This window comes from Lissotriton helveticus, chromosome 4_1 (genome assembly GCF_964261635.1).
Source record: "Lissotriton helveticus chromosome 4_1, aLisHel1.1, whole genome shotgun sequence".
NCBI classification, from domain to species: Eukaryota; Metazoa; Chordata; class Amphibia; order Caudata; family Salamandridae; genus Lissotriton; species Lissotriton helveticus.
In genome coordinates this window covers 93,975,896-94,002,544 of record NC_136063.1, presented here as the reverse complement: position 1 = coordinate 94,002,544, position 26,649 = coordinate 93,975,896, and positions in this window count along the sequence as shown.

Genomic DNA, 26,649 nt, shown 5'->3' with positions numbered 1-26,649 from the left:
AACAACAGCAAGAATATGCAAGATACAGGAGTTCACAGGAGGATCGATATATTGTAACACCAAAAAGTCAATATACAAGAACATATATAATCAATTACAAATAAGGGTGTTGAAAACAAACAATACGTTCAGAAAGAAACCAAATGTAGCAGTGCCAATCTGGTTGAGGAAGCCCGTAAAAAGAGGGAAATCAAGTGTGAAGAAGAAGCATCATATCATGGTCCCAAGGGGAGAGTAGATACATTTTTGGTTTAGAAAGTATTTATCAGTAGTGCTTTCACTTTTCACTGAAAGATGCAGTTGAGGGAATCAGTCTGTTTTCCTGAGGCAAGGAGTTCCAGATTCTCAGGGCAATACCAGAAAAGGCTTGGTTATAAGTTTTATTTCTTTTTAATTTTTGTGGTTTCAGCAGCAAGGTGCTGAAACTCCTAGAAGATATACAACCACCAGAGAGCTCCAATTCTCTGATGAGGTTCAAAGGGGTGTTAAGGTAAAGTGATTTGTTGGTCATGCAGGCAATTTTTAGATGAATCCTAGCCTCAAATGGAAGCCAGTTTAGGATTTCATAACTGTTGTGATGAGATTATTTTTTGGGGGATCCTGTGATGAACCTTGCAGATGAGTTCAGAAAGGCCATAAGGGGTGCCAACTTGTAACTAGGTAGACTGCAACCTTCCGGCCAGATTCTGGTAAGTCAATCACGTAGTTGCTGGTGGTGCTTGGATTCACGTAGGGTCTGTGTCCCTAGATATCAATATTACTTTTTTAACAACTCCACAACTACAGAATGGATTTGCACAAAATTAAAAAAAGACTCTTTCTGAACCAACACCTACATCTTTGCCTGAAATCTTTTCTTTTAGCCGTTTGATGAAGGGAGAGTGTGTGGGCTCGAGTGGTGAAGAAAAGTGGGTTAGAGTAGGTTTACGGATGCTCAGGGTCAAACTATTTAAGGAATGAGCTTGCTCATTTAATTAAAAGATGTGACACTTAATCACCCTTACTTGGGTGAAATCATAGTGGCTCTGGGCAAGTGATAGTCCTTTGTTAAGCAGCGCTGCTTCCTCCTTGGTAAGTGTGTTTTTGGAGTAATTTATAATCAGATTGGAATTTTTTTAACATTTTTGTTCAGGTTGGGTAATGGGTATTGTTTTTTTCCGTTTTGAGCGTTTGTTTTTTCTTGTGCTCTCATAATATTTCCTTCTGTTTTGCCTCGACCTCTGTTTATACCCCTTCCATGTCCTCTTCAACTCATTAATGTCTGATCCATGTGCATTAACCGCATCTCCTCTAAAAAAGTCATTTTGAATGATGTGTTTGTACCATTTATCCTTCTCCTTCACTTATGTCTGATTCACTTGTTGTTTCGCCTATTGTGGAAGGGACCTTAACAGGATCATTTCTTTTTAGTGTCTGAAATCTTTTTGCAAATGTTAAAATCCTTCCATATTTGTAATCTTGTTCGTCCGTTTTAAACTTTCTCTGTTTCTGCTTCTGCGTATCTACCTCATATTTTTCCAGGCGTGTATCCATACTTTTCCTCATTTTTGATAATCCCTCCTTATTGGGTTGAGCATTGATTCTTTCTTCCATCTCTTCTATGTTTTTGGGTAATTCCTCCAAGTCAGTCCTTGCATGTTTGTGAGTATTCTCATCATGTTTAAAGAACATTGGGGCAAATTAACAAGGAACAGGGAAAATTAACGCTAAGGGCGATTAGCGTTAATTTTTTTAACTCCCGCTATCGCTGGATAATATCGGCTGGTTATCGCGTTATTAACAACGCTAACCGCCTAGGCGATAAAAAATCCAGCGATAGCGGCATTTTGGGAGGTTATCGCTGGTAATGCAGCGATAAAACTACAAGGATAGGAATATCCTTGTTGATAGCCCATGGTGAACTTAGCCATGTAATCCACCTCCCATTGGACTACATGGCTAAGTCTGAAAATTAGCAGACATAAAAAAGCAGTGTTAACCGTGGTTAGCGCTGCTTTTTTTTTGTCTCTAACAGGGTTAGCGTGAAGCTTGATAATAGGAGAAATGTTGCTTAGTGACATTTCTCCAATTATTTTGCTCTGGAACGCCCACTTTGCATCTCATTAGAGATGCAAAGGGAAGCGTAGTGAAAAAGGGTGCTAACATGGGATTTTGCATGTTAGCACCCTGTTGTTGATAGGGCGATATTTTTATCTCCGCTTCTCTGGCTTTCTTTGGCGGAGATAAAGCCCTTGTTAATATGCCCCTCTGTGTGTTGTTTTCAACCCACTCTTCCAAAAGTTCAGTTTTTGTGTCCCAGTGTGTGGACATTGTGAAGATGCATAATCCTCTCTGTATTTGTTTCACTTCAATGTATTTCTACAAGGCTATTGCTTCCCAACTTTTGTTAATTTCTTTTTTGTACATTCTTTCAACTTGGTTAAATAGTTGTTTTAAGGACATTTCCTCATCACCCTGTCTGTTCGTTTCTATTATTCTATTTTCTTCTGTTTCAGATCCTGACTGAAACATTGTTGCTGCCTTTGATGCTCTTTTTGCTTTGTGTGCTTCCATAACAACGTTCGCCTGACAACAGATTTGCTACTCACTGGACGCTGCGTATGGGGCTCACTCTCTATTTCCCCAATTCTTTTTTGTTATCAAATTACCGCCTTCCTGACTCTGTTGTCATGTGATGTGATGTCATGAGTGATGTCACTGACCATGTCATGAGTGATGTAATATGTGACGTCATCAGCAGTGCATTGCACGCGCAAGTTATAGTGAGTCCAACTAACTATAACGTGGGAATTTCAATGGTTTTATGCGAGTAAAATTTCCAGCTAACTATAACTGGTGTTAAACCTATGGTTTTTTCAGTGAATTTAATAGGTTTTTTAAATGTTAATTCCTAACTATAACTGGTGTGAAACCTATGGTTTTTTCAGTGAATATATATATATATGTATATATATATATTCACTGAAAAAACCATAGGTTATAGACCATATATAGTTAGGAATTAGCATTTACAAAACCTTATTTTACTCACACAAAACCATTGAAATTCCATATATAGTTAGTTGCACTAACTATATATCGCGCACCCGCAATCCACTGCTGATGATGTCACATATTACATCATTCATGACATGGTCAGTGACATCACTGATGACATCACTGATGACATCTCAAATGACATCACTGATGACATCACTGATGACAACATCCAGTGACTGTATGTTTCTGTAAAGTTAAAATATGTCTTACATATTGAAGAATGAGTGGATGTATAAGTGTCTGGATGAAGGATTTAGTAGGTGCATGACTGACTGTATAAGTGAGTGATTAAATGTGTCTCACTGAGTGCATGGGTTAGTGACTAAACTGTTTTAAATTGTGCATCATTGTGTCTGTTGTTTTGTAATCTGATGCATGTGTTGATCATTAGCTATATGACTAACTATATGGGTTATTGATTAGTTGGCCAAGTATTTGTATGGGAGACTGAGTGTGTGTGTGGGTGTCTGGGAGGTGTATGACTCTGTGCATAGATGTGTGAGCAGTTGATTCACTATATGTATGGGTTCAAAAGTGCATGTGGAAACAGCTGTATGGGCCGGTTGACCTGTGTGCATGAGCGTATTGGTGAGTGAATGGATATCTCAGTGCTACATGTCAAAGTAAGTACATATGTAAAACACAGTACATGTGATAGTTGACATATATAAATAACTGTGCATAAGAGCCAGTGAATGTGTGAGTGGCTGTATGGATTATTGTGAACTTGTATCAGGGATTGTATAACCGAGTAAATATGTGTTATTATATGTTTCAATAAGTAAGGTGTGTATAACTATATAGTTGAGGAAATGGAGGTGTGATTGATTCTTTGCAAGACTGACTAGGTGTGTGAGTAACTCCATGGATGAGTGACAGTCTGTGAGTGTCTGTTTACACTGAGTGTATCTAAGGTTATATTAGAGTCTGAAGAGGTTCATCGTATCATCACATGAATGATGTCATCAGTGATGTGATCAGTAATGTCAAATGAGATGTCATCAGTGATGTCATCAGTGATGTCATTTGAGATGTCATCAGTGATGTCATCAGTGATGTCACTGACCATGTCATGAATGATGTAATATGTGACATCATCAGCAGTGGATTGCGGGTGCGCGATATATAGTTAGTGCAACTAACTATATATGGAATTTCAATGGTTTTGTGTGAGTAAAATAAGGTTTTGTAAATGCTAATTCCTAACTATATATGGTCTATAACCTATGGTTTTTTCAGTGAATTTTCAAGGTTTTGTAAATGCTAATTCCTAACTATATATGGTCTATAACCTATGGTTTTTTCAGTGAATTTCATAGGTTTTTTAATAGCAAATCTTTATAAAAATAATACATTTTAAATCGAATTTTATATTTTATAATTCTGTCATTTTTTTTAAAAATTCTTTTTGGTGCGCTCCCGGGGCGCGGACAGGTGAACGCACGGGTAAGCGCAATCTTGCAGCGCGCCCCGGGGCGCGTACTGATGAGCGTCCCGATAGCGCTATTGCCGCGAACGAAAACAACATCGTGACGTATCGCGTAGCCGCCACGCCTTGCGTCATAAGACACGTATCGCGTAGCCGCGAGATGCGTCTTATGACGCACCGCGTAAGCGCACCCGGAAGCGCATACGATCGCGCAACGTAAGCGCCCCGGGGTGCGTAGCGTAAGCGCGTCAAACCATGTGACTTTAAAATAACACTTTTCATTGGTTCAGAACTTTTTTTTTCCAAATTGTGTGAAACCCACCCATTTCTCTCACTATTGCTTTGTACTTGGAGAGAGCAAGAGCTGTTCTGTGTTCTGTGTTTATCTCCTACTTTTCTGATCTCCAGCAATGGCTGCAAGAGAGTCATCCAGCAGTGATTCAGAGGGATTTTTAGATGAGGACCCTCCTCAGCAGAAGAAAAAAACCCATTTCATCTGGAAATTTTATGACATCCCTGAAGGACAAAAAAAAGTCAACGCTCCCAAAGTAACCTGAAAAATATGTGGGAGTAGTTTATCCAGAGGCAATCCTCTGAAAAAATATAGTTTTGGAAATGCTAATTTAATCAGGCATGTGAAAAGAAGACACCCTAACAACTTTGCCAGGGAGAGTGTCAGAGAGCTGGCACGGAATTTACCCACAGATGGCGGCAGCACCTCCACTGGTGGAGCAACACCTTCGGGACCACCCCGTGGAAGAATGGTCCCTAACATTCAGCCGGTGTTTGCAGGCATCAAATTTCTGTGCACGGAGTGTGACGAACTGCTCTGCTATGGGGAGCAGAGTGTTGAACTCATTGCCCTAAAGAAACAGCAACACCGCTGCTCTGCCAGTCCCTAAATTTTCAAATTTTTTTGCTCCTGTTGAGCAGTTTTGGAATCCTTGTTTTTGTTTTTCCCTTGACAAAAATCCAAAAAAAATATAAAATTGTTTTAAAAAGTCTAAAAAAAATATAAAACAACAAAAACAACAAAAAAACAATATATAAAACAACAAAATCAAAAAAAAGTTCTTTTCAGAACTACCTCCAATTTATAAAAAGAAGCTTTTTTTTTTTTTAAAAAGTCTGTCATTTTTTATCTCCTGGTACGCTCCCCCGTAAGCTCCCCGGTGCGCGTACCGGGCGCTCCCCCCTCCGCGAAAATCGAATGTCTTTTTTTTTTTTTTTACCCGCGGGAGCCTTTTATGGCCCCCACATCAAAACTAGGGGGTCAGGGGGGGTGTACCCTGCCCCCTTTTGCTCATTTCCCCCCTTTGATTTTTGCCACCTCTTGTGTCTCAATCCTACCGAGACACACAAGATGGCGGCCGCTGCGGACTGTTTCGAATGTTTACAGACACCCGAGAACCAATCAGCTTGCCGGGCGCGGCTCTAGATATATATTTTTTTTAAACCTAATTTACTCAAAATTCACAGGACCACATATCTTGAGACCTAGCAAAGGCACATCGGGCAAACAATATCTACAATTTTGCCAAGTTTCGTGGAAATCCATTCAGCCGTTCGAGCTAAAAGTGAGGCCAACCGCCCTATGGAAAATTGCATGGCAAAAACACGTTTTGGGACCCCCCTTTTTTCTCGGCCCCCACTGGACGAACCCCCCCCAAATTTTCAAGGGCTGCTCAGAAACAAAATGTGCCATTTTCCTGAAAATTTCAGCCAATTCCGTCCACAAACGCCAAAGTTATTAGACATAGAATTTTCAAAAAACCCATAGAGAAAAAATCCTAACTATATATACCTACTGGCGGTCGCCAGTAGGTATATATAGTTAGGATTTTTTCTCTATGGGTTTTTTGAAAATTCTATGTCTAATAACTTTGGCGTTTGTGGACGGAATTGGCTGAAATTTTCAGGAAAATGGCACATTTTGTTTCTGAGCAGCCCTTGAAAATTTGGGGGGGGGGTTCGTCCAGTGGGGGCCGAGAAAAAAGGGGGGTCCCAAAACGTGTTTTTAACATTGAGTTTTCCATAGGGCGGTTGGCCTCACTTTTAGCCCGAACGGCTGAATGGATTTGCACGAAACTTGGCAAAATTGTAGGGACTGGTAGCCCGATGTGCCTTTTGTAGGTCTCAATATATGTGCTCCAGTGGATTTTGAGAAATTAACGTTTAAAAAAAGATATATATCTGTAACAGCGGACCGGGCAGCGCACTGGTTCGCGGACTTTTCGCGCAATGGAAACAGTCGCTAACATCGCTATCTCCTATTATCAACTTTTGGAAATATTCGAGATAAGCGCGAATATCTCCAAAAAGTAACAGCTGCCCTGAGCAGTTCTTAGCCATGTTATCCAATGGGAGGTGGATAACATGGCTAAGAGCATTAGCTCGGTAATGCATGAATATCGCGGAGTTTTCAGCGATATTAATGCATTGCGCTCGTTTTTTATCGTATTTGCGATAAACCTTGATAATAGCAAGGTTTATCTGCGATAATTTCTGACGGTAAAAAAATCTTTGCAATGCATCGTTAGGGATAAATATCGCTTAACTTTGGTAATATGCCCCAACGTCTGTTAACGTTCGATTCGAAGGAAATCAGGAATTGTTGAAAAACATTGTGTGCGCCATCTTGTCTTTTTTCAAATGCCACACTTTTGTCGTGCACGGCAGCCATTTTAGATGCCTTGACCAGACCCACTCTGTGCACGCTGTCGATCCTTAGCATGGCTCCCCACCCTCGCAAGCATCTCCCCCAGGCAGTGGTCACCCCCGCTCACTGTCTTATGCATGGGTAATAAACCTCCCCCCATCTGCGCTGCTCTTCCCTGAGAATCACACCCTGTGCCCGCCCGACACCTCCCTTTCGCCCTATTCACTACCGCACCCTCTGACACTCCTTTTCCTCTGTGTCCGATTGTCCAGGCCGGTCCTAGGCTATCAGCTAGCCCTGCAGATGTAGTTTATGGCCACAGCTGTAAAGAATCACCCCTCTTCAAAGGAGTTATAGTAGATCAAGGCCCACACTTGATGAGATCCGTCACAGCAGAAGCGTTGCTATTATCTGAAAACCATCCTGTATTGTGATTGGGGAGGGGACCGAGCGTGAAGCGGAAGATTCCAGGGATGACTCTTTGTACATCAAAGTTTTTACAATTATGTGTCACATTAAAAATATATAGCACTCCGACAAAGTAGTAAGATTATAAAACTTTAATAATTTATAAATATATACAAGAAAACAAAAATAGTAATAACATATAAACATTTTTAGAGAAAAACAACGAAGTAGCGGTCGGCTGTGCGAATAGTCCCAACGCAGCACAACGTCCAGATTTCCGGCGTGGGGCGTCGCGGGGGGTGGGTCATCAGTAGCAAACTGTTGTGCGAATAGTTCCAAGGCAGCAGAACGCGCCGAAATCTAGATGACACGAAAGTGATGTCTAGTAAGTTGCCACCCAGCAAATAACGGCGTGGGGCGTCGCGGGGGGTGGGTCATCAGTAGCAAACTGTTGTGCGAATAGTTCCAAGGCAGCAGAACGATGGCACCAAGGTGATGTCCAGTAAGTTGCCGCACTGGTTTTGGTATCCTACAATGCTGCTCCGAATAACGGCGTGGAGCGCCCCGGGGGAGGCGGCGTGAACGGGCCTCTCCAGGTGGAGTCTCATCTGTTTTAGTGGGGCGCCCCTTTACCGTTTCAGTTGCCATTCCGTCCGCTTTTGGTCCACTGTGTCAAAATCCGCCATTCAGCTGAGTTGCGCCCACTCTTGCGGTGCAGCGATAGGCGGCTGCCACAGGACTCTCAAAATGGCGGCAGGCTCTTTCCTTTTTGGGCGTGGTCCACTGAAATGGCCCTGGGACACCTTGGAAATCGGACGCTTGTCTGCTAGGTCTTGGACCCCATTCTCGAAAGCGTCCCCTCCGCCTTGAGAATTCATCCAAAGTTTTGGGGGCCCCGACTCCTGCAGGCTTCTGGTGGGGAGCGGCTGCCATGATTGCTCGCGGAATGACCACGACGGAGCTACGAGATGGTGGTGCTCTCATGCTGACGCCAGTTTAGTCTGAAACATCCAGAAACAAGGTGGGGCTTTCATCGTTTGGGGGAAAAAAAAAGTTTTCATCCAATGAAAAGTGTTGTTTTTAGGTCATATGATCAAGCCTTCCATCATTCGGAAACCAAAAGTAAAATGAACCAATGAAAAGTTTTATAAACAAGTCACATGACCTGTTATGCGGCATAGGGTATAAAATGCGGAGAAAATACGTTGGCACGTGAGGCGGCGTCAGTAGCGGACCGATGTGCGAATAGGCCGAAGGCAATACAACGTGCCAAGATCCGGATGGCACCGAGGTGGTGTCATAGTTGAGAGTTCTGAGCAGCGGTTGTAACACTGTCTGAAGCTTATTTGCAGCTGCTGCAGCTTCACTACGCGCCAAGATCCGGATGGCACCGAGGTGGTGTGTAGCAAGTTGCCGCACTGGTGTGACCATCCTACAATGCTGAAAGTCGGCGTGGGGCGCCCCGTTGGCCTGTGAGTTTGCGTCAGTAGCGGACCGATGTGCGAATAGGCCGAAGGCAGCACAACGCGCCAAGATCCGGATGGCACCGAGGTGGTGTCTAGTAAGTTGTCGCACTTCTGTGGCCATCCTACAATGTTGAAAGTCGGCGTGGGGCGCCCCGTTGGCCTGTGAGATGGCGTCAGTAGCGGACCGATGTGCGAATAGGCCGAAGGCAGCACAACAATATTTTCTGACTGACACCACAAGGCGCTGAGATGCCAAGATCCGGATGGCACCGAGGTGATGTCTAAGTTGCGGACTGATGTGCGAATGGGGCCAAAGGCAGCGTAACAATATTTTTTGTATGGAAGATACCACTAGGCGTTGAGATGCCAAGATTCGGATGGCACTGAGGTGATGTCTAGCAAGTTGGTGTGGTCATCCTACAATGCTGAAACTCGGCGTGGGTCGCCCCATTAGCCTGTGAGATGGCGTCAGTAGCGGACCGATGTGCGAATAGGCCGAAGGCAGCACAACGCGCCAAGATCCGGATGTCACCGTGGTGGTTTCATAGTTGAGAGGCACTTCATCTGCAGTGGGGCGCCGAGATCCGGATGGCACCGAGGTGATGTCTAGCAAGTTGCTGTACTGGTGTGGTCATCCTACAATGCTGAAACTCGGCGTGGGTCGCCCCATTAGCCTGTGAGATGGCGTCAGTAGCGGACCGATGTGCGAATAGGCCAAAGGCAGCACAACGCGCCAAGATCCGGATGTCACCGTGGTGGTTTCATAGTTGAGAGGCACTTCATCTGCAGTGGGGCGCCGAGATCCGGATGGCACCGAGGTGATGTCTAGCAAGTTGCTGTACTTGTGTGGTCATCCTACAATGCTGAAACTCGGCGTGGGTCGCCCCATTAGCCTGTGAGATGGCTGTTCTTTGGATTTGGGCCTGGTCCACCAAAATGGCCCTGGGACACCTTAGAACTCGGACGCTCGATTTTTTTTTCCTTTCCTGTACATGCAAAAAAAGGTAAATGCCCGGTACGTTACACGCTTCATCTGCCACGATGAACTCTCCAGAGGAACCAAAAAAAATATAGTTGTGGTAACTATACCATGCATCGTCATATGGAGAGGTGGCACCAATTAATTATAGTGCTGCATAAAAGAGAGATTTGGAGGAGAACCCCTGACCTGCTAGTACATTCATCAAAGAAGTAGCACTGAGAGCTTCAGAGGCAAGGGAAACGGTCCCAAATATTTAGAAGAACTTTGGAAAGATTAAAATGACATGTTTAGATTGTGGCAAATTAATTTCATGTGGACAGATGAGTGTTACTCTAATAAATACAGCATATGAACATCATCATAGTCGATGGTTGGTAGAGACATTTTGACTATATCCTGGACCTGCCCGTCCTCGCCCAAAATGGCGCCAGAATAAATGGGACTCGTAACTCCTTGTTGTGTACTGGTTGCAGAACCTTGAAATCACGAGATACGTATGCAGTTTTGAAGCACATGGCGGGCGGGGACGAGAATTGATTGAATATTTCGACATCCCTATTGATATTAAGTTCTGATGTGTTATTGATTACTGTACTGTTGAAAGTTCGAATTAACGTCACCCATGGTACTTGCCCGCAAATGTATATCTAGATAATTTTATTGTAACTGGCCCTGTCGTATTTTAATTATAAAATGTACGTCCACCGATTCCGTAACTGTTAGACACCTTAGTTCTTGCAACCTAATGGCCCGCCCGTTACGTTCCTCTACAGTGTAAATGTCTATTCATCATATACGATTACAGTTTGCTCTGTGGCAGGCCCACGTGGTTATAGGCTCGTATTTGTATAATGAAATTTTCTCAATAAAGGTTTTTAAAAGAAAACATGGTAGTAGTATATACATTGGTAAAGTTTTTAATAATAGTGACTGTTTTAGAATCATTAAAAGGCAAGTGAAATAAAGCAGACAAATTACATGAAGGGTAAAAGGTATAATACGAAGGAACGCAGTAAAGATAAATGGTCAAGGGCTGTTGTGTTTTCTATTCCTGCAACATAAAGTGATCGATAAGAATCTCATATTCAGGCGTATCGGCGACTAAGACAGCAGGTCGACCCTCTTTTGCTCAACGGCTCCGTCATGGGACGAAGAAACGCTCTTTTTCTCGAAAAAAGAATATATTTTACTTGCAGGACAGTTGTAAAATTTCCGGGAAAGTACATTAGCCTGGAACATTATAACATATATTTAAGAAAAAATAATGTTCGGAAGTAATGAAAAGCGTAATTTTTAGGTCATATGACCAAGCCTTTCATCATTACAATAAGAAAAGTAAAATGAACCAATGAAAAGTTTTATTAACAAGTCACATGACTTGTTATGCTTACGTTACGCGCTGCGCGCCCCGGATGACTTCCGGATGCGCTAACGCGGCGCGTCATATGACGCATTACGCGACAACGCAGGTACAGAATATAGTCAAAATGTCTCCACCAACCAGCGGTCGGAACACAACCCCTTTCAGCAGGCTAAATAGTTCTGTTAAATGACAACAGAAGGGACAGGCAACAAGAACCATCAGTCAAAGAGGGGAGAGCTAGTTCTTCTCTACCGGGTTACATTGGGGCGCTACCGGAACTGATCGAATTGGTAGTCTACAGTGTTTCTGGATGTTTCAGACTGAAGCTGGGGTTAGCATGAGAGCAGCACCATTTCGTAGCTCCGTCGTGGTCATTCCGCAACCAATCATGGCAGCCGTTCTTTATCGTTATTTTGGGCGGGGTGGGTGGCGGAGCCGAGCTGTTTTGCAGCCATCATTGTGTGGAGTTCAGTTCATCTCACTAGTTTTGTATTTGTCATGAGGGGTTGTTCCTAATGTTTCTATTTTAGCGAGGTCAAAAAGAGATCCCATTAGTGGCCTACTGATTTTGCTCGATTCCTTTTCTTTTTTTTTTACACGATTTTTCGTTATCTGCAAAGACTAAACAGAGTATTGCGACTCTGTGTTTGTTTGTAAATAGAGAATGAACCAAAGAGAACTAATTCTAAAACAGTAAATACTTGGATAACAATCAATCAAATGGAGAGAGAAGCAGGCACGACGGATTACAATGGGGGCAAAGACCTGCGTTAACTACCTTTCACTATCTGCAAAGAGAGAGTACTCCTAATAGAAATGAGGGGGGGGGGCACCATTCAAAGCAGATCAGTGTGCATAAACACGAAAATGTTTTCACTTACCACGTACTTGACATTCGACAGCTTATGATATTTGCTATTAAAAAACCATTGAAATTCACTGAAAATACCATAGGTTATAGACCATATATAGTTAGGAATTAGCATTTACAAAACCTTGAAAATTCACTGAAAAAACCATAGGTTATAGACCATATATAGTTAGGAATTAGCATTTAAAAAACCTTATTTTACTCACACAAAACCATTGAAATTCCATATATAGTTAGTTGCACTAACTATATATCGCGCACCTGCAATCCACTGCTGATCATGTCACATATTACATCATTCATGACATGGTCAGTGACATCACTGATGACATCACTGATGACATCTCAAATGACATCACTGATGACATCACTGATGACATCTCATTTGACATCATTCTTGTGCTAATACGATAAACCTCTTCAGACTCTAATATAACCTTAGATACACTCAGTGTATACAGACACTCACACACTTCCACTCATCCATGGAGTTACTCACACACCCAGTCAGTCATGCAAAGAAACAATCTCATCTCCATTTCTTCAACTATACAGTTAAACACACCTTACTTATTGAAACATATACTAACACATATTTACTCTCTTATACAATCCCTGATACAAGTTCACAATGATCGATACAACCACTCACTCATTCGGTGGCTCTCATGCACAGTTATTTATATATGCCAACTCTCACATGTACTGTGTTTTACATATGTACTTACTATGACATGTAGCATTGAGATATCCATTCACTCATCAATACACTCATGCACACAGTCAACTGCCCATGTAGCTGTTTCCACATGCACTCTTGAACTCATACACCTAGTGAATAAACTGTTCACACATCTATGCATAGAGTCACACACCTTCCAGCCACCCCCACACAAACTCAATCTCCCATAGAAATACTTGGGCAAGCAATTAATAACACATATAGCCTCTCGTATAGGTAATGATCAACACATGCAGCAGTTTACAGAACAACAGACATAATGATGCACAAATTAAGACAGTTTAGTCACTAACCCATGCATTCAGTGAGACACATTTAATCACTCACTCATACAGTCAGTCACGCACCTACTAAATCCTTCATCCAGACACTTATACATCCACTCATTCTTCAATATGTAAGATATATTTTAACTTTACAGAAACATACAGTCACTGGATGTTGTCATCAGTGATGTCATCAGTGATGTCATTTGAGATGTCATCAGTGATGTCATCAGTGATGTCACTGACCATGTCATGAATGATGTAATATGTGACATGATCAGCAGTGGATTGCAGGTGCGCGATATATAGTTAGTGCAACTAACTATATATGGAATTTCAATGGTTTTGTGTGAGTAAAATAAGGTTTTTTAAATGCTAATTCCTAACTATATATGGTCTATAACCTATGGTTTTTTCAGTGAATATATATATATATTCACTGAAAAAACCATAGGTTATAGACCATATATAGTTAGGAATTAGCATTTAAAAAACCTTATTTTACTCACACAAAACCATTGAAATTCCATATATAGTTAGTTGCACTAACTATATATCGCGCACCCGTAATCCACTGCTGATGATGTCACATATTACATCATTCATGACATGGTCAGTGACATCACTGATGACATCACTGATGACATCTCAAATGACATCACTGATGACAACATCCAGTGATTATGTGTTTCTGTAAAGTTTAAATATGTTTTACATATTGAAGAATGAGTGGATGTATAAGTGTCTGAATGAAGGTTTTAGTAGGTGCGTGATTGACTGTATGAGTGAGTGATTAAATGCGTCTTACTAAATGCACGGGTTAGTGACTAAACTGTCTGAAAGTGTGCATCAGCATGTCTGTTGTTGTGCAAGCTGCTGCATGTGTTGATCAGTAGCTATATAAGTAGCTATATGGGTTATTGATTGGTTGCACAAGTATTTGTATGGGAGACTGAGTGTGTGTATGACTGGCTGGGAGGTGTGTGACTCTGTGCAGATCAATGTGTACTTGTATCAGTGATTCTATAAGAGAGTAAGTATGTGTTAGTATATGTTTTAAAATGTAAGGTACTCTATGTTTAACTGTGTAGATTAGAAAATGGAACTGTGATTGATTCTTTACAGGACTGACTAGGTGTGTGAGTAACTCCATGGATGAGTGGCAGAGTGTGAGTGTCTGTATAGGTGTATGAGTGCATATGATAGTGTTGTAAAGATGAGTGATTGTATGTATGAATGATTGTATGGGTGAATGAGTGAATGTGTGTGTAGACGTAGGAATCAGTGAGTGGGTATGTAGTAACTAGTATTGGTGTGTCAATGGTTTCAAAAATTATACTCTGTATTTAACACTGGGTGTAACAGAGGTTATATTAAAGTGTGAGGAGATGCATTGTATTGTCACATTAATGATATCATCATTGATGTGACCATTGATGTCAAATGAGATATCATCAGTGATGTCATTTGAGATGTAATCAGTGATGTCATCAGTGATGTCACTGACCATGTCATGAATGATGTAATATGTGACATCATCAGCAGTGGATTACGGGTGCGCGATATATAGTTAGTGCAACTAACTATATATGGAATTTCAATGGTTTTGTGTGAGTAAAATAAGGTTTTTTAAATGCTAATTCCTAACTATATATGGTCTATAACCTATGGTTTTTTCAGTGAATTTTCAAGGTTTTGTAAATGCTAATTCCTAACTATATATGGTCTATAACCTATGGTTTTTTCTGTGAATTTCATTGGTTTTTTAACAGCTAATATCTGTAGCTGTAAAATGTATTCTTCTTTAAATCCAAAAATATATTTTATATGTTTATGAATAATTTTTTTTTTTAAATATTTTTTTTTCTTCGTTCCCGCTTCGCGAATCGGGAAGCTTCCCGTTAGCTGACCTTGATGCCGCGAAATAGACCGCGAGCCGGTAAACGTTTCTTTACCGCAACTGCCGCGTTAGAAAACAACATCGTGCCGCCTCCCGTCCGCATGACGTTTCGCGTTGTCGCGTGATACGTCATATGACGTGCTACGTTAGCGAACTCGTACGCTTACCGAGTCGCAAAGCACAGGTTTCTGGAAGCAAACCGGGAGGCCCTGCAAAGCGCGTAACGTAAACACAGCAGGTCATGTGACTTGGTAATAACACTTTTCATTGGTTCATTTCACTTTCGGTTTCCTAATGATGTAAGACTAGGTCATATGATCTAAAATGAACACTTTTCATTGGTTGAGAACTATTTTTTTTCCCAAATGGTGAAAATCCCTCCTTCTTTCCTCACTCTGACTTTCATCATTGTGAGAGAAAGACCCTTTGTTACCAGTGAGCAATGGCTTCTTTACTAGCTTCAGCTGGTGCTTCCCCACCACCTCCACCACATCCAAGGAAGAGTGGACCACCTGCTAAAGTTATAATTCAGCAAGAAGAGGAAGAAGAGGAACAGGACGACCTAGATAATCTCCCTATTATGGCCAGAAGATCTGTTGTACCGGAAGTAACGGGACCAGAGGGCAGGGAGATGGTGCCAAATATACAAACGAGATTTCGTGAAGTAAAACAAGTCTGCGTACATTGCAGTGGAATCATTTGCTACGCAGAAAGTAGCATCACTCTGATCAACAGAGCTATTAACAATCATGCTCATATTTGTCCGAAACTCCCCAAACAATAAATTCTTTTTTTTGTTTTCTTCCTCCTGTTGAGCCCTTTACAATGAATCGTTTTCGTTGCCCCCTCCGAAAAAAAACAAAAAAAATATAAAACTGTTCAGAAAAATTCAAAAAAAGTAAAAAAATGTTCAGAAAAATAATAAAAAAAATATAAAACAACAAAAACAATTTAAAAAAAATTCTTTTCAGAACTACCTCCCCGTTATAAAAAAATTGGTACAATATTTGCAACTGTGCCAACCTCTATTTCTCTTAGTTCGCTTCCCAGTCCGCTCCCCGGTACGCGAACCGGAAGCGAACCAAAAATTTTTTTTTATAAAAAAGAACAGTAAGTATAAGGGAAGGAAACAGACAGTTATGTTAAAAGAAAGACAGCTATAGGGGAGTAAACTAGAGATACTATTACCCGTAATCCACTGCTGATGATGTCACATATTACATCATTCATGACATGCTCAGTGACATCATCAGCAGAGGATTGCGGGTAACAGTATCCCTAGTTTATTCCCTATAGCTGTGTTTCTTTTAACATAACTGTCTGTTTCCTTCCCTTATACTTACTGTTCTTTTAAAAAATTTTTTTTTAGATCTGTCAGAAACAGTGAAAGTAATGAAATATAAAAGACTACGTAGAATATGAGCACTGTATGCAACAACTTTGACACTGACAGAAGCCTCACCTTCTCCATGCCTCCTACACAGTTCTACATGTACATCATAAATGCAAACAGAACAGAATTAATTATACATGTTAAATGGTTTATTTTTGCTGTTCTCAGAATGTATCAAATTTCACTAAAACAGTGACTTGAAGGTATTTATCATATAACAGCGGGGAAAAAAAAACACAATCAAAATGATTGTGTTTAAAAAACCCATACATTACAAATCAGAATTCAGAACTCCTTAAAGTTAACTTACTTTCCATGACGGCCAAGGATGTCCTATGAACAGCTTACACTCTGTTGTGCTGTTATTACTTTCAACCCGCCACTTTCTGAAAGAAAACCTCCATCGTTTTCAAAAACATGTTACATACAATAAATGACTTCTCGCTCTCTACCACACGATTCCACAAGGCCAAATCGTGTCAGAGCCATGTATAACTCTTGGATTTCTTGTAAGCCAATCCCGTCTTTTCGCATTTCCGCAACTTTCAGAATTAAAATGTTGAAGATCATTTACACAATCCTGGACTAGTAATATCTTCCCCTTCTTGCTCAATCATGTTCTACATTTCCTATCACACTGATACTGCTTACTATGAAGCAGACTTACACTACCTTTATGACTAGTACAATTATTTAATTCTCTACATCACTTTTAATCACAAAGCAATGTAAAACAGTAGACAGCATTGCAGACTTACATTCCCTCTACTCCATGTTTTGATTCGCTGCTTCAATTAGCTTATAAAAAGAAATAGTTTTTCTGAACTCATTCACAGTGCACGTATTTCTCAATAACGTCCAGTGTTATGGTAAAAAGTTATGTCTCTGTACTACACTTATCCTCAAGGCCAAATAGTGTAGGAGCCATGAGAACTTCTTGAAATTCCTCAGAGCACATCCCGAGATTCTTTCCCTAAAATTTTGGTTTTAAAAACACCAGGTAAGAGTTTTTAAGGTCATATGGCAATTTTTTTTTGAAAATTAAAACAGAATCATTGCAGAATGACCAGCCATTTCTACACTTTAAATAAGCTGTATAATGTCCTGATGTTATTGAAGGACCATCATGATATATAATTGCTACAGTTACAAAAGTCCTTCCTGATATTGACAACTGTGAAGCCACAAAATTTTTAATTAAAGTTGTCAATTTTGTTCCATCAGGCCTACATCGTTGGAACATTAAAATGACATACTGGCCATATGTTCGTATAAATAAAGTGGACATCATTTCAGATTTACATTGGCTACACTCCATGTTGTGATCAGCGGCTTTTACTAGCTTATTAAAAGAGACTGATTTACTGTCTGGCAAAGTTAAATATATAAATCTTTCTGAGTCTACACTAGTAGTAGCTGATACCCTACAGTTCTCGCAGTCATGCTGCCATTGATAAGAAAGCCCAAACAGGTGATCTACATCTACACCTTCATCATGCAATACATCAAGCATATACATTAAAAACTCCTGACAATCTTGCTGACTATTTTGAGAGAATTGTGTTTGGCCTGAACATCTGTCTAACAGATTTCGAATTTCAGACACACTTTCTATGTTTGTTCTATCAGTGCTACATTTCTCTAACACAGAATTTAACAAACTGCAAAATCTTTGATCCGAATTGACCACAATCTGTTCTTTTAAAGTTTCTAGAGAAAAGACAACATTAACCACTACATTAGCATAGCAGTTGACACCAGAACTGTTTTCAAATTGAAAACCAACAACATCTTCAACAGAATCCTTTTTGTTTCTGCTTATAATTTCAGGTTCATCAACTTTTCGTCTTTTTGCTACAACCTCCCCAGTATTGGTCACATTTCTTCGTTTCCGGCCTACCACACGTTTCTCAAACAAAGGATACTGAGGCAAATGTGGCGCATACTCTCTTCTCAACCTATTGTATTCCTTAACACAATCTAGATCCGCACAAATGTTTGTGACATCACACTCAATCAAGTACAATCCCGATAAAGTCCTAACTCGTGACAATGCCACATATGCCATACCCTCCTTGAACACAGAACTGCCAATATTCACCAATGCACAGTCTACACTTAAACCTTGCGATTTATGGATTGTCACCGCATATGCCAAGCAAACAGGAAACTGCTTACGACGAACATATAAGTCTTTTACAAGCAAAAATCTAGCAGAACAACGAGCAATTAGCTGTACTTCCTCAATGCCATCAAATTTAATTTTTAAAAATTCAATTCCATCTCTATTTCTGTATTTCACAAAATCAACAACATTACCCATTGATCCATTTACCAGACCTCTTTCAACATGTAAATTCCTTCTTAAAATTATACGGCAGTTCAAGCACACATTCAGAGTCTTTTCAAAACCCGCAGTTTTAGATATACTCTTCTCTAATGAATCCAATTTTGTTTTCAGATTCTCAGACAAAATAATTGTTGATCCCATATGCTCTACTCTGTCAATAGCTTCCAATTTCACAATCTCTTGCTTTTCTAAATGCAACATTTTGTTGTTGAATTTGGCACATTCTGCAAGAGTTGGCATCAAACATATTCCAGATTTTTTCTCAGTAACTTTCTGAAAAATATTCTCCGGCACAACATCTTCGTCTGGATATAAATTTGTCAGTAATCGTGCATGTAAAGCTTCTTTCCCATGCTCGGTCACTTTTCCAATTCTAACATCTTGTAGAATAGTCTTGTAAACTTCATCCTTTGCCTGACGCATATTTTCATGCAGTTCAGCATAATTGAAGTTTAACCATATATTGACGTTGCCAATACTCCCTAAGCACTTCCTGGTATCTTCATGCGTGAGCATTTTGAACACAGGTTGCCCTTTCACTGGTGTCAGCTGCAGAAGATCTCCAAAAACAATGATGTGTTTGCCACCAAATAACACATCATACTCTGTTTTGAGAACTTCTTGCATTCTCAAATGCACAAAGGCAAGCATAACATTGGAAACCATGCTTACTTCGTCAATGATAAGAAGTTTCATTTTCCTCAAGACTCTTGAAACTTCAAAACAAGCATCTCCAGATAGCTTGTGATATTCTAATTTGTTGTCATGCTCCACTGGCAGCATCAGTAAACGATGTAAAGTAATCCCTTTAATGTTATGTGCTGCCAGTCCAGTTGGAGCGGTGACAACACAAGACAGCGATGACTCTGTCCTTTCCTGCAAATAACATGAAATTGCTTTAATAAGGAAACTTTTTCCAGTTCCCGCTTCTCCACTCACGTACAGTCGGACAGGCTTCAACGACGTACATGAGCACTCTTTCTTATCATGACTTAATCCATGATCAATTTGCATGGTAAGTTCGTCATATATTTTCCTCTGCTCAACGTTGAGTTGTCTTTCCAACTCTTCTAAGTTAACCGCATCCTCCTGAGCATGTGCCATGGCTCTTTCCACTTCATTCATAGCAGTGGCAGCTTCATTTTCGATAAGAGGTCCTCCTAGTGGATCCTGACTCAATGAAGCAGAACTCTGACTGTCCTGAGAACTGTCTCTGGCAATCTCGGCTGCAATCGTTGCTTCCTGCTCAATTTCCACATTCAACATTTCTACATATTTGGGAAAAGCAGGACATTCTATGGTCTCCTTGGCAGCATTGAAAGAGTCTTCGTAACAGAGGAAATCTCCAAGCAGTTCCTCTTCTGCACGCCAAGGCTTAAAAAGTTGCAAAAGTGCTAAATAGAAAAACTCCTTTTTTTCAGGAGATTCGCCACTCAATTTTCGATGGTTTATCAAGTGGCATTTTCTTTGCTTGACCAGACATCCCTCACTTCCTATTACAGCATACACTCCTTTCTCAGTATCTTCTTTGATGTTCCTCTTGAATATGTAATTTTGCAGAACCTCATACAGACAAACATTCTCGAGGTGACTGCTTCGATTTGGATAATATGTATCCAACATGTTGCTCTTCAAAATGTCGGTACTGTTTGGCTCCTTTTCCGCCAAATACTCAATTTCCCGCACAGGTTTCAGAACTCGATTACGCGTTGCAGCAAGACCAACACTCGCCCAAACGATACTCCTGGACTTGGCATAGAGACTTGCTGAAGACAACCGGTCAGAACATTCGTAAGCTCCGATTTCTCGATGCGACAACATCTTCAGACTGAAACTGTACAACTTCTTGCTGAGGCTCTTTTCATGGGAAATGTCCTCCCACATATCCTTCAATTCTGTCTTCTCTTTTTTGGTGATGTAAGATGTCACATACCTAGCCACAGCCATACAGTTATCAGCCACAAACTGTATATCCATGTTAGCATTCCACATGGACAAAATCACCGGGTTGTAGTCGTTGATGTACTTAGACTCTTCGTTCCTCTTCAAATTGTATGTGTTTTTAGGTGATTTCTTCATCACATTATGTCGCAGCGAAGACATCAAACTGTTCACTCTTCCTTTAGAAATCACCGATCGTGGAAAGCCGAAACGACATTTGGTGTAGAACTTGTCTTTGTTCCGGAATTTACGACGACAGTACTTTCCACATCGATGGCTTTGGAAACGTAGAACTTTTTCTCTTAGGCTTTTTTTCTCCTTTGCGTTTGGAACAGCACACGTAGAATACTGTTCTATGAAACTCATCACTGAGTCGTCTGCATCCGTTCCAAATTTAGGTGCATCCTTGATCCACAGCAACATATGTATATGAGGAGCACCTCTTGCTTGGTACTCCTTCCTCCAGAAGAAATCCAACACCTCTCCAAGAGGTGGATTCTTCTTATTCATGATGAAAGACATCATACCTTCAAATCTATGATTGAAGTACCTACATACATTGACTGGATCCAAAGAGCACAGTTCTCCGGGTGTCTTGAATTCGATGTTTTCTACGTTAGCATTTGCCTCTCGTAGAAATTCAAGTAAGTCTTCCCAGCCATACTCAGCACAACTCAAAGTGAGGAACCATGTGGGAGTTCCTAAGTTCCTCAGCATACATTTTAAATCACCATGACGACGGTACCAGTACTCATTAGTACCACGCTGACACGCCATGAGATTAATCAGGTGAGAATCCAAAATACTGTCTTGGACATTGACTTTATCCATAAAGTCACTTGCCGAGATGTTTTGCATGTGTATACCACTTTTCAAGATGTGGTTCACTGCATATGACAGTCCAGACAGATCGCTTTCAAACAGGAGATGAAACAAATAAGGAATGCATTGTCGAAACCTAGGATCTCCTGCATACAATCGCAAAGTCCGGTATTCAGAAGCAGGAATTTGATGAGGTCGCTCATCATATCTTCCTCCCTGACCTGTTGGAAAAAGCTGTGGGAAACACCGAGCTTCCAAACTTTCCTCCCAAACACTAATGGGACTCCCTTTCGCTTGTTTCATTTGAAACAACTCAATAGCATTCCCCATGACTTCCTTGGAATGCAAAGGATGAACACTATAATGTTCATATATTTCTTCACTAGTACAGGGTTCTACTTTCTCAATTTGACCAGCACACAAATCGCTATCCTCTTCCTCACTTACTTCCTCTTCTGCAACATATACATTTTTATAGTATTTATTATATTTTTTCAAATACAATGTTGCCCTTTTGACTTTCCTAACATCTACTAAATCTTGCCATATTTTCTTATTCTTTGTCGGAACCCCATTAACTAAGATAACCAGAGGTTCCTCTTCCACTTTTTCTACTCCAATTGTGTTAATGTTTTTCTTCAAATCTAGAGGCAAATAAACAACTCTTCCCTTTAATCCTCTCTGTAAATCTGATGGAGGCAATTTCCCTGTCTTTGGCTCCATTCTTACAATAGCCTGAAAGGGATGGATACTTTGAATCAAAATAGATTCATAAGTATTTAAATCCTTCAATTCAGAAGGAATTTCAACCAATTCCAGATTATTATGAACTGCTCTAGCAGGCATCTGGTTTTGATTTAATTTGTTACAACAATAAGTACACACACGTTGATCCAATCCCAAATCAAAACAATTTTCTACCATCAAGTATGTTGTAAAATCCTTCCATTCACTATTATTTTCCCTTTCACTTTTTCCATATAAATCCACTAACTTAGTCTGATTCTTATAATAAGTGCGTCGACAACACACACAAGTGAAATTTGGCCTCTCACTTGATTTCACCTCAAACGTCGCAATTTCCCTCTGGAAATTATCTGTACTGGAAACCTGTACACTATCTTCCACATTACTCTCTTCTTCTTGGTCAATTTCAACATTCTCCTCTTTACTTCCAAAGTAACAAAACTCAATTTCTTCACATATATTCTTCACATCTATTTCAGAACCATACAAAAGAGCAGCGCATAATTGTTTTAGCATAATTGCTGGACTCTTAGCATAATACAACATTCTAACTAATTTCCTCACTTTATTATGATGCACCGCTAGCATCCTGAAATGATGAAAAACACTCTGGCATACTCTCCTGGAAAGACAAGCCAGTGAATGACCATGCAAACCTATCACTTCTCTCACTCTGCAAGGATCTAATTCTTGCAACAACTTCATTTTCTGCTTCAAACTTTTCTTACTAAATGACCGTATAAAATCACAAAGCAAATTGATGGAATCCTGTCGTACACTGCAAATACTACTACACTTCCAGGTGTACACAGGACCCTTAGGACGTCTCCCTAAAACCTCATTACCTAACACCTCTTCTATCTCTGTTCTCACAAGTTTTTCTTTTTCAACTGGACAACCATCTTTCACTTCATAAGCTCGACCACTGGTGTCAACTGCATGCACCAAATCATTATCCTGGAAATAACTCTCCTCATTAAAAAATGCCTCAGAGCTTGAACTATGCATCCATTCTCCAGAAAAAACTTCACAAAAATTACTACGATTAACTATTCTCTTCCATCTACTATTTCTTTTGAAATCATAAATTACCTTGTTTAGCTTCCTAATTCTATTGATTGTCAAAATAAATAACTTACGTTTAAATTCAAATGCCTGATCAATAACTTTCTCAACTATTTTTTTTCTCTTATAAAAAACCACTTTCTGCTGACCTTTCTTAATATTTTTTAACAAATTCCCAATTATCCTGTTGCGGAACATTCGTTTACGAATATCCCTAAACTGTTGTTTCCTTCTACTTTCATGCATAGAGTTATCTCTTACTCTAGCAGTAACATTTCTCATTGGCCTTTCCTTACCATTTGAATTCGGTCTCCTTTTCTGGAGTGAAACATTTTCTGTAGTAATATTTTTTTTACTACACATATTTCTTATGACTGTTTTTCGACTCTTACCCGGTGCTTTCTTGGTGACTTGACAAATCTTTTTGTTAGAGGACTGCTGCAATATTCCATGCTCCTGCTGTCTTTGACGTTTTCCAGCCTTTCTTACTCTTTCTTTGCTAGGCATCCTAAAATCTTGAAATAATGTGCAGTTGAATCTGTGGTAAAATATAATAAAAAATGTTATTAACCACTATTACCCAACAGTAAATTAATAACAGTCATCAAAAACTTAACACACTACTTAAGTATATAATATACTGAAGCCTATCTCCAATTTTTCACTGAACAGGACTCATCTCTTCTTAACCTTGGATAAACCTCACCTACTCTGTGTCCCCTGCACATAATTAAATGTAAAGGGACAGATTTATATTAACTAGCACATCCCCAGGGATGCACCAGTTAACGTGCACCGCTGCTCTGCCACCCACAGTGTGCCGCATTTACAATCAGATAGGACAAAGCTACATCAAAACCCTGCGCCTGCTTGAAGCAGGCATAGATCTTGACGCAGGTAGGCTGAAAGCTAAAGCAACAACTAAGTGTCGTGTGCAGAAGTTACAAAAAAGGAAAAATGGCGTTTAAACCAGTAATGAGACCATGCTAACGTAATACAGAGTAAAAATATCCAGGATCTACATCAGTTTGGGGTTCACGAACCTGGCAGGTACAAGGCACTGAGGCTTTCCACCGTGCATGTCTCATCCCAAAACATATGTTGTTTGTGAATGAAACAATTTCCCAGACCAAATGCTTTGGATTGGCTACTTCTAAAAAATTAAACACCCCTACTATCCCGGAGTTAGAGGAATACGATGGTTGGAGTAATTTTACTCGTTGTCTATTAAAGATTTACAGGCCCTACTCCGTAATTCTTCCTTTAACATTTCCAGTATAAATCCAAAAGGTTGACTGCTTTGGCAACGTGCCTTATCCACGGTTTAATAACGCTGCCTTTTGCTTTATATAAGTTTTCAAATTGTATGAAATATATACCAATAGGTCGTTATTAACCTTTAGGTAGTGGTTTTCTTCATCAAGTCTGGTCGCTTCCATACACATACAGATTTTCAAAGATGATCAAGAACTTTATCTGAATGGAGAGGAATGCACTGAGACGCCAGATCATTCACTAATGTGTAGGCACAGACAGTTACACGGTTCATGCAACAAACACCGACCAAATATGGCTTGCGTGTTGCAAGGCACGCCAGTTCCTGCTATCATCCCCACGTTCAAGTTCTTGGAAAATGGTAGTTATTTGATGCTCAATAATGAAGATTGTTCTGGGTTAATTAAAAGTATTCATTTTATCGTAACAGTAAATGAACGGGTTATTTGCTGCAGAAATGTTCTATTTCCTCCCACACATGAACATAGGGAGTTTTCAATCTGGCCACAAATACCAACCTTGGGAGCACATTTCAACAGCATGGCAAGAATAAGAGCTCTTTTGTCTCAGAGAGAGGTGGCCTTGAGTTCGGCCCGTGAAACTTTCGTGCTTCACATAGCGAACACCCGTACAGAGGTGCAGACCCTTTTAAATACAGATTCGACTTTGCATTTCAGCAAGATTACCCATTCATTTCCATGCAGCAGGAGGCCCATAGGAATGAAGGTGCAATTTGCGATTAGCAATTACCTCATCGCAAATTACGAATTTTTCCGACGGTGCAGGGGTATCTCAAGAACACCCTGCTGCACCCCTGAAAAAAAAATTTGGGGTCATATGGCGCACATAAATTTTGAAAACATTCCTTTACCTCAAAAACGATTTTCAACTCATAATTTGAAAACACTGCACATGGGGAAATGACTTAAAATGTCCTTAAGACACATAAAAGCATTTTTTGATTGCCTTTGCAGCATGTTTCAGTCACCTTTAACATGCCTATGTAACGGAAACATTCAAAATCTAAATTTGCCATGCACAGGTGGGAGCATATTTACAAGCAATTTGCTCCACAGACAAACTTCTTACATTGAAATGGGAAAAATAACATCAGAGACTCTCAATTACCTTATAAAGAAGCAGACACCATTATGTCCTTCTCATCAATATTAAAACCATTGCTTTTTCTCAAAAACGATTTACAAGTCATAATTTGAAAACACTCCACAGCTCCTATGCACATAAAAACCCTGTCAGTACTAATACTTCACATTTTCTCCAATTACAATTTCTCAAAGAAACAAAATCTATTTGTGAAACACTTGAGACAAAGCAACATTTGAAAAACACAACTTTCTTCATAATTTTCTCCTTAAAGCACACTATTTTCTATCTAAATTAAAGAATTTTTTTCTCACCTTAGCAAATACTTTGAGTTTCAAAACAGTCTCAGAAACACACCAATTTGTCTTCAGCAGAGCAAAAGGTATGCACTCCAGAGTCTGCAGCTATCAAAAGCACAGAAATGCTGTAATTCCTCACACAGATCTCTCATGTCACCCAATCAAAACTCTTCCCTCACTTTTTTTCAAAGCAAAACCCTTCCCCCCTCTGCCCCCTCTCTGCTTTTTCTGCATAGCAACCACCTCTTGCAAGACCTCTCACACAACAATGTTGCAATTGAACTCTGAACTCTCAGTGCACCTGCATATCCAAAGCATTCTTTCATTTAATGATTTTTTCTTCGCCACTCAAAATACATCTTTCAACGAACTCATCCATGCACACTAACTTTCTGTTTTCAGCAATCAAAATCCACCAATCACTCTTACTGCTTCATTAACACAGAAACTCCTCAGTTTTTTTCATTTTACACTCTCATTTTTTCAACTGCCATTTCATTGCCACACTTCATCTGACTGCAGGAGAAC